This window comes from Nanorana parkeri, unplaced genomic scaffold (genome assembly GCF_000935625.1).
Source record: "Nanorana parkeri isolate BGI_ZX_2015 unplaced genomic scaffold, ASM93562v1 scaffold23, whole genome shotgun sequence".
Classification (NCBI taxonomy): Eukaryota; Metazoa; Chordata; class Amphibia; order Anura; family Dicroglossidae; genus Nanorana; species Nanorana parkeri.
In genome coordinates this window covers 1,054,881-1,064,718 of record NW_017306291.1, presented here as the reverse complement: position 1 = coordinate 1,064,718, position 9,838 = coordinate 1,054,881, and the positions used below count along the sequence as shown (strand labels likewise).

Below are 9,838 nucleotides of genomic sequence, written 5' to 3'. Positions count from 1 at the left end.
CCCATAGTCTATTTATAATAAAGCAGATATTCACTCTAAACCCGGCGTGCGTGTACCAATATGGAACTGTAATTAAAGTGGAACCGTGCTCTCTTCCCTTCAGCGATGCAATGTCCACGAGCGCTCTTGCCTCGTGCAGTCGTCTTCTGGATCTTTGGTCATCTTGATTGGCCGTGCTGAGATGATGCATCTCAGACACATGCACAGGAGTTCATTTATCTCAGCAAATGCTGAAACTGTACACTGAGCTGCGCATGCGCAACTCTGTGTACATTGTCAATGAGAAGGTGAACAGGCAGGTAAGACTCCTTATTGCAGAAGAGGCATGCTATGTCTGGTGGCCCTTTCTTAATTATTACCTGAAGTTTCACGTTAAGGTTTTAGTGAATTTCGGAAATGTTAGGCTTGTAGTCTTTTAATCCTCCATACTGTGCGTATGTTTCCATGGCAACACTAGCTGTTCAGCCTGTGGAGCAGTGAGCTTTAGAGAGCCAAACTGTCATTCAGCACCATAGCACAGAAGGGGTTGATGTAGAAGACTGGTAATAGGATAATGTCTTGTTGCTCGTAGCAGCCAGTACGTTTCCATATGTCATTCATTCAGGTCTGCTATTAAAATTATACAGAGATCCTGAATGGATGCGTACAAAACGGGGCAATCAACATAATAGATGGCACAAAAAAAACAAATTGTGCAAAAAACACACAGATAGGATAGGGCAACAGATCCTATGTCCCGGGATATCCGGACACCAAAAAAGGCTCAGGAAAGGTAGGGGGGCAAAAGTGATATTGGATGAAGCATGGTGGGTTTGTGTATGTCCCTGGCTTCCTATGTGACTTGTATACTCCAAGAATGAGGTCTCCCCTATGTCATTCCCAGCTCTGCTCCTGTCTTTGTGGAAGTTCTGGGAGATTTAATTTAACTTTCTGTGTTTCAGTATCAAATGAATACAAATATTTCAGGCAGGCCTGCCAAATCAAGTGTAGCAATCACAGGCATAAGGCTGAGTCCTTATCAAAAGACCGGCCAAAGCCACACCAGGACGTCTGCAGAGGCAGTGTTGGGGTCAAGAGGCAGGCCAAGGCCACAACAGGAAGACTGCAGAGGCAGTGTTGGGGTCAAGAGGCAGGCCAAGGCCACACCAGGAAGTCTGCAGAGGCAGTGCTGAGGTGAAGAGGCAGGCCAAGGCCACAATAGGACGTCTGCAGAGGCAGTTTTGGGGTCAAGAGGCAGGCCAAGGTCACAGAAGAGTCGGAATTAGCCGAGTCAGCAATTGGTGGGAAAACCAAGATGAAGTCAGAAGCATGCGGGGCCACTACAAGAGATCAGAGCAGAGATGGGTCCAGGGGCAAAATGAGTTAGCCGCAGGTAAGCAGCTCACAGGGGCTGGTAGAGGTTAGGGTCACAGGGTAACAGCTGAAGACCATCCAGTGACTTCCTAGCTTGGCTCTGTTGCTTAAATAGGCAATCTGGCACCAAACCTGGAAATGTGTGCTTGTCTTTTCACCTGCGTGCTCTTGGGGATTAGCGTGTTCGCGTAAATTAGAATGCTCTGCAGAAATGTGGGTGCACATGCATCTGGTTGGAAATTACCCTGGACCCGTGCATTGGAGCAAGTGAAGGTCCTCTTCTGATGACGTCCTGACTCTATGGTTGTCCTATTGGTATTGCTATCCAATAGTATTAATGGTGTTGGCACAGGTTGTCTGGTTGCCGGGCCGGCAGCTTCTACACCCCTGAGGATTTCCATAGTTTCCTTGGTTTGTAGTGTATATCAGGAGATCTAAGATTGAAGCACCACACCAATGGATTCATTGTCCAGACACTATTTTATTCCAGTATAGTATCAAGTAGAATGGAAAACCATTAAGTTTCAGATGTTCAAAAATGCCCCTTCAATATTGAATTGAGGGTAAAATGTGAATTGTATTTTCCCCAGTGTGATATCAGGTACATGTCTTGTTAGCAGCTAGTTTGGCACGTAAAATTTACATATCGTATGGGAATATTTGGTTTGTCTGGCCATATAAGGTCTCTTTAAAGCGTTCAAAATTACTTGCCATTCGGGCATAACGAAGAGCAGTTAAAGCTGCTGCATGACCTAAAAAGCGGCTCCTTGCATATGCTTAGTTGTGACGAGTTCCCTTTTAAAAAGACCAAAGAACACGTGTATTTTGCATATTACATGTGCTACCATTCTGCCCTCTGGAATCTGAGATCTGTTCAAAATAGCACATGAATTGCATCGAGCAAGATTTTATTTTTAGCACACAAAATGAAAATCCATGAAAACAATTGTACTGAGCCCTCCATGCGCTTCGGGTGTGGGAAAAGCATATGTAAAGCTCCTAGCTGGACATGGGCCCTCATTGTACTGCATGCACAGTTGCCTATGAGCTGATTCTGCACATGGATTTGTGTAATGGGATACATTAACCTCTTGCCCATTTCACCGCCTGGGGTTACTAATAGAAGTCATGAGTGAGCCCTGTTTCACAACTAGGTGACAACACTTTTGCGCATGTGCGCGTTAGCAGCATGCGATTATTTGCGTGTTTATGCGTGTTGTACACATTTGTATGCGCGTTTTAACGCACGTACATGAAGACACGCGTTTTGATTGGCAACTCAGAAACCATTGAACGGGCGTGTAAACGTGCAAAAACGCTCACGAAAATGTGCAACATGCGTCTGTTGCGCGTTTTTGGGCATTTCCAATGAAGTCTATGGGGAGGAAAAGCAGTTTTAACTGCCCAAAGAAGCTCCTGTATCTTTTCTGGCGTTTTCCTGCTCAGGTGTGAACCACGGCCATTGAACATCATGGGATTTCTTGTGTTGGGCACTTTTCGAACTGCTCAAAAACTCCTAGGTGTGAACCAGAGCTAATCCCAAGTGGTAAAACGCATAAGAGGTTGCTCTTGCATGAGGTCTTAATGCTACAATGTGTGATGTCTTCTCATTGCTGTGCTTAGCCCCGCCCACCACCTAAAATAAGGTTTTACAGCCTTATGTCATTGGAGATCCCTGCTCATCGGATCCGATGAGCAGGGATCTCCAGTGACATCATTTACCATATATGGACTTTCCGATTTGTAGTAAATGCTGAAGAGCGAGAGAGAGAGCTCCTTCCCCTCTGTCATCAGCGATCCACGATCATTTTGGTATGTCAGTGTCGGCAGGGAGAGAAAGAGAGAGAGAGAGAGAGAGGGGGTAAGGAGCTGGCACACGGGAACGTGCAGGTAAGGAGAGAGCTCTCAAGAATCACTGTCAGTCATCAGTGGGGAGGATCCCGTCAGATACGTTGGGATGTCTTCTCATTGCGGCGCTTAGCCCCGCCCACCACCTAAAATAAGGTTTTACAGCCTTACTGTGCATTTTGGCTAATTAGAGTAAATTACATTATTTACTTATTTAGCCTAAGGAATGCATTCATAAAAAAAAGATAGAACCCCATAGTTCTCCTTTTAAGCTTTTGTTGGCCTGCAACTTCCTTTGTTAGATTTGAAATGCTGCTCTGTGAAATTATGTTTAAATGTTAGTGACAGACGACATAGGCCTCAAATCCCATGACTGTTGTATGATGCCGCGGTCTCGTAAAGATGAGTGCGAAGTTTCTCACTTCCAAGGTTTTTGGTTGAAGATCAACTAGTCCTTAAAGTGCATTTCCACTTTTGCAGTCCCCACTATGTGTTTTGTTTGTGTTCCTATTCACACAGCATATCTGAAAATGATAAAAATCTAGTTCTTACCCTTTAGATATCTTCATTTAGGAGGCCTTTGTATGCACTTCTCTCAATTTTAGTAACGGCAAACTGACTGCTCTAATAGAAAGACTTGAGACAGACTGAGCTCCTCCCCATTATCCTACAGTGGGGGGAATTTATCAAAACTGCAGCAGAAAGAATCTGGAGCAGCTGTGCATGGCAACCAATCAGCTTCTCTCTTCAGTTGGCACAGTTAAAATTCAAAAATGAAAGAGAGAAGCTGATTGGGACAGGAAGGGGGTTTAACACCCTGGTCTTTAATTTAATGTCATGCTATTTGTTTTGGGAACATATGAGAAATATAGTAAAGTCGGTGTTACCCCAATTTGGCTACAAAAGTGGAAACACACTTTAAATGAGAACTATGGGGGTAAGTTTTTTTCCCCCCATAGTTCTCCTAAGGGTCACGCAGCTCAGTATACCGTGAGCTACAGCGCGCGGTATACTGAGACCGCTGCAGCCGGGATGGGTCCCGACATTACTGTCGAGATCAACCCACCTGCGTGATTGACAGCTGGCTCTGCCTATCTAGAGGCAGAGTTAACTGTACCCGCCCCCTCCCCCGTCTGTTCCGCCAGTCAGGGCTCACTTCCCGATCTATAGAGCCGACGTGTGACAGTTTCATTGTCACACGTCGGCTCGAACTATGAGGCTGAGTGAAAATCACTCACCTCATAGTTCTCCTGTAAGGCTAGACGTGGCTCTATTGTATTACACATATGGGGCGCACATCTACATGACTTTAGATCTACGTTAATTGCTGATTCTTTCTGCAGGAATACATTTCAGCTTTGGTGGTAGAGTGAATGCTCAATTGCTCACCTGCAAATCTCCCGGGTAGCAGCTGATGTCGGTCATAATGTGCCGCAAACAAAATGATCTCTGGCATAAGATTTTTGCAAGAATTGTCCATCCAGGCCTCGTCGTACCATAAATGCTGCATCCCAGCACTCCCTACTTTTCTTTATGTAGTTTATTGCTACAATCGTGGAATCTTTCCCAGCAGGAGAAATGGACATTTATAGCCGAAAGCAAACACCGGGGTACCAAATTCAATTTTAGCTCGGAAAGTACAGAAATTTTCGCCGGTCTAGGCCAGTCTCGGGGATGAAATTGCATATTGTTTCCTTTTGGTTAAAACTGAACATGTGTTGGCTGTGTCTACTTTTATATTGCGAATAAGTTCAAAGTATATATAGTTATTTTTTTCCCCCCTCTCTAACTATGAAACTCAAACTAGAGTCATATATTAAGGCTCAAGAGTCTTGGATGCGGTCCAGCATGTAGAGCAGACATGGCTGGTAATCTCAAACAGCCGAGCATACGTTGAATCTGATTTACATAGTGATTTGAACTGTGCGGTATTAAAAAGTTAACCTGTAGACGAAGGGAATTTGTGCTTTGATCTGCAAGAGATGATGTCATTATAGCAGTATTTTGTTTCCATATCTGCTGGGAATGGGTTTCCGAATTTGAAGATCTGCTGTTTCCGAGGTGGCAATTCGATTTAGATTATTATAAGGTCAACTTCAAACAGAGAGAGTTTAATTTTGTATGGCTGCTGGCAGGTCAAATGAGATGCTGATATCACTAGGGGATTCCGGTGAGTAGATGTCCCAAAAATGACCAAATGATGGTGTCACATTAACACATTACACTTTCCATAATGGCAGAATGGACGAAATATTGGGGAGCATAGATACGACAAAGTGATGTCAGGGGGTGGACAAATTCATATGGAGTTCAGGAGCCAGTCTGTCCAATCCCAGGAACCAACAGGATTATTTTTTCTAGGAGCCAGCTCCATTGACGATAACTAGATTAAAGTAGTATTAAGGTCTGGGTGTTTTTTACCTTAATGCATTCTCTGCATTAGGGTAAAAACTGCCCAGAACCTTTTACTCCCCCGGCCCTCCCCCCCAGTCACCCTCCATCACCTCCCACACTTACCTGTCAGCGATGCTCGTCCCCGCCGCCTGTTCCCTGAAGTGATCCTCCGTTCCCTGTACTTCCTGTTTGCAGGGGGAGAATACTAATGGCTATAGGCTCCTTCTGGCATCAATCAAAGTGTTGGTCAGAAAGAAGGGGCGTGGCCTGCCACAGGGCTGTGTGTGTGTCTATGGACGCACACAACCACTGCGGGCACGAGCGCCTCCGTTAGCCGATGGAGGCACCCATGCAGGGGGCGAGGGAAGAGTGCTGCGGGGACCCACTAGAAAACGAGGAATTTAAAACTTTTAAAGAAAAAGAGCAACATCCTCAGGCAAAGGTGGGTGTCCAAATAGCAACTATTAAAAAAAAAAAAAATGGTTTAAAGGAGAACTATGGGGCTTTTCCCCATAGTTCTCCTTAGGGTAACGGGAGGACACAAACTAGCGTCCTCCCGTCACCCTAAGCTCAGTATACCGCGAGCTACAGCTCGCAGTATACAGACGCTGCAGCTGAAGGGCATCCCGACAATTATGTCTGGATCCGCCCAGCTGCACGAGTGACAGCTGGCTCTGCCTATCTAGAGGCAGAGCCAGTTGTACCCGCCCCCTCCCCCGTTCGTTCCGCCAGTCAGCGCTGGGGAATCGGAGCGGGGAAGCCAGCCCCTCCCCTGTCACAGCAGAGAGCCGTGACAGGATCGAGAAGTGAACGAACGCCGGTATGTGTTCGCTCACTTCCCGATCTACTGAGCCGACCTGTGACAGTCTCATTGTCACAGGTCGGCTAGAACTATGAGGTGAGTTAAAAGCACTCACCTCATAGTTCTCCTTTTTAATATCGCTTTAGATTTGTGTAGCCCTGGCTTATCTACATGTTGGTTGTGGTGTAAAAAATAAGGGGACATATTTAACCAGTGATGTGGGATTACTGTGGCTATACCACTGACTAAGTGACCCTGACACCATCACAAAATTGAAACCGGTTACAGAAAAGGAGAAAGCAAATACGTTTTCTGCTGCCTGCACGGCTGCACCCACTGCTCCATTGCTGAGGAATCATCCCAAGGTCTGCTGGGAAATGGACACTATGGAACGTCGATCTCTTGGGCCCCCCATAGGACTAAGGGCCCATTCACACCACATCCAGATAATCACCAGACCAGATTGTGCCCAGGCCCAAAATGCACCCTAATGTATCTCTATGCTATTTCTGGCCTCTGTTCACACCAGCGCAGTCCGTTCCAGACCAGAGGATTACTGCTTGTCCTATTTTGTCTGGTCTGGAATGCATTGGGGCATCTGGAACATATCTGATCCGGAAAATGGTGTGAACCTGCCCTTACTGGAGATTTGGAGGTTGTGAGGATGAACCACTGAATGCAAGCAACCAAAGACCCATTCACTTTCATCCTCCTATCATGGAGTGTTCTCTGCAACGCTGTGTGGAAAACACCCTGAAGCACACCCGGGCTCCACACAGCATCCTGCTCTGAGGTAATTACTTCTAAAATGCCGATGTAATATGGATAAGCACTGCTGTGTCCAGCAGTGATTGGATAGCGATATCCCACCCTGTGTTTCCGTGTGGTAGAACGATTGATTTTTGTTGTTCTGGGTGCATTTTTTTTTTGTGCTCATCACAGAAGTGTCTGTTTTTGCGCATTACAAAAGTGATAGGTTAGGATTATGGGTATTGCATGGTTATGCTTTAAAGTGACACTAAACTCAGCTGTTAAATCCTTAAAATCGAAGTACCCTATTAACAAACGTGTATTTTATTTGTGTATCACTCGGCTGTAGATCCTCCAATCATCTCTGAATTGGTGCTGACACTGTCCTTCCTTCTGGAGGGGGGGCTACTTTTGTTCTCCATGGTCCCTGTGTGTGTTGTAAAGCAGCCACCGCTCCAAGCTCGCTTTCTATAAAAGACACAAAAATGAATGTAGCTCTGTAATCATTGATGCATCATAAATGTGTTTTATGAATACAAGCTGTCTATGTACCTGAATGTGACCTGGTATAAGTCTCATCCGGTCCCTATATAGCAGACTTGCAAAGTTGGAGGGAAAAGCAGTACAAGGAGCCAATCAGTTCATGTGCTGGCAAGAATAATGCTGATAGGAGAAAGCAAAATGATCGAAATGAGCTCATCACTGTGCTACTTCTCCTTTCACTGCCCAGTCACAGGCTGGGGGTGGGTGCAGCATGACCTGGGCTCATAGGGAAATAGGTGAATGATGCTGGCCATCAGACTGAGGACATATAGAATCAGAAAGAAAAGTTCTGCATGGGAAACTCTGGATTAAGGGCTGGTGCACACTAGGGATGCACCGATACGAGTACTCGTAGTTGACCAAATGCTCCCGATGCCTATCCTGATACCGGATCGGCGAGTAATTACACACTGCCCGGGTTCCTGATTGGCCGGTGAAGCCGGCTCCATGCTCCCTCGTCACCTGGCGTAATGTAAGGACTCACCGGCTAATCGGAAAACCAGTGAGCGAGTCATTACACGCCGCCCGGCTTTCTTAATAGGACTTCCGGTATCGGCGAGTACGGAAAAAAAATATCGGTACTCATACTCGATGCCCAAAAAATGGTATCGTGCATCCCTAGTTCACACCATCTGCGTCCGGGCTGCACTGGCCATTTATGAACGCAAAGACAAGGCACATTGTCTGGTCATGGATGGGCTCAGTTCGCACCACCACATTCCGGTGGTGTGCTTAAGAGAAGTACGGCATGTGGCACTTTTTTTTTTGCGCACTGCAATGAGCCAATAGAACTGATTGAAATGCTAACTGTGAAATTTCAATAACGTTCTACAAAATAAAAAATTAAACCGTGCAATGCAGCTCAATTGACGGCATCGGCACTGTTTCTGGGAAATGCATGCCCCCTCGAGCGCAGCTGCTGGTGTGAACGCACCTAATGGGGAATATTGCAGCAGAAGATTTTCGTTATTTTATCTTTTTAACGTGCTGTTCATTTTTCTTATTTTTGGAGTTCTGCTTTAAGGCATTTCCAAACAAAAATCAGTCACAAATAATGTGTGCGGGTGCAGGACTACAAAGAGATAAAACAGTGGAAGTCTTCAGTTGGGCTTTAACCACTTCAAGACCAGGTGTTTAGACCCCCTTCCTGGCCAGGCCATTTTTCAGTATTCAGCGCTGCGATACTTTGACTGACGTTTATTCCGTCATGCAACGCTGTACTGAAATGAATTTTATACCATTTTTTGGGGACAGATAGAGCTTTCTTTTGGTGGTATTTAATCACCACTACGGGTTTTATTTTTTATTATAATTAGGAAAAATTATTGAAAATTTTGAAAAAAAACGTTTTTTGTAACATTATGTTGGGAAACATTTATTAATACCCAGTTTTTTGGTCAAATATGAAAGATCAGGTCACGTCGGTTAAGTAGACACCAAACATGTCAAGCTTTAAAATTGCGCGCACCCGCGACATCGCAGAAAACGACGGCAACCAAAATTGGCCATAGGCGACACTTTAAACGTCTAAACTGATGAGCGGTAAAAGCGTTTAAAGCGTCGCCTTTGGCCAATTTTGGCTGCGGTCGTTTTCTGCGATTTCGCAGGCGTGCGCAATTTTAAAGGTTGACATGTTTAGTGTCTATTTAACCGACGTGACCCCGTCTTTTATATTGTACCAAAAAATTGGGGTAAAAATAAATGTGTAATAAAATTTTATAGGGAAACATGTTTTTTTTAAAAATTTATGGTACTTTTTTTTGTTATATAGTAAAAAATAAAAACCCCATTGGTGAATAAAAGCCACCAAAAGAAAGCTCTATCTGTCCCCAAAAAATGGTATGAAAATAGTTTCAGTAAAGTGTTGCATGACAGAATAAACATCAGTCAAAGTACCGCAGCACTGAATACTGAAAAATGGCCTGGCCAGGAAGGGGGTGAAACACTATGGCCTTTAAGTGGTTAAATATCGGCCATTTCCCGCTCGAGCGTGCCTGACGGCGCGCGCGAGGGGGCGTGTCTGAGCGGACGTCTAGAGACGCCCGCTCAGATCGAGAGAGCTCCTGGCCGGCCGTTTTTTTACTACGGCCGGCCCGGAGGTAGTTAAAGAGAACTTGAGGAAAAGAACCGTTTTTTATATAATTGGTG

General features: G+C 45.2%; 1 protein-coding gene across 1 annotated transcript in view; it reads left to right on the top strand.

Moving 5' to 3' along the window:
• Positions 1-9,838, top strand: part of MLLT10 (myeloid/lymphoid or mixed-lineage leukemia; translocated to, 10) — a 187,414-nt gene that overhangs the window by 20,213 nt on the left and 157,363 nt on the right. The window lies entirely within an intron of this gene.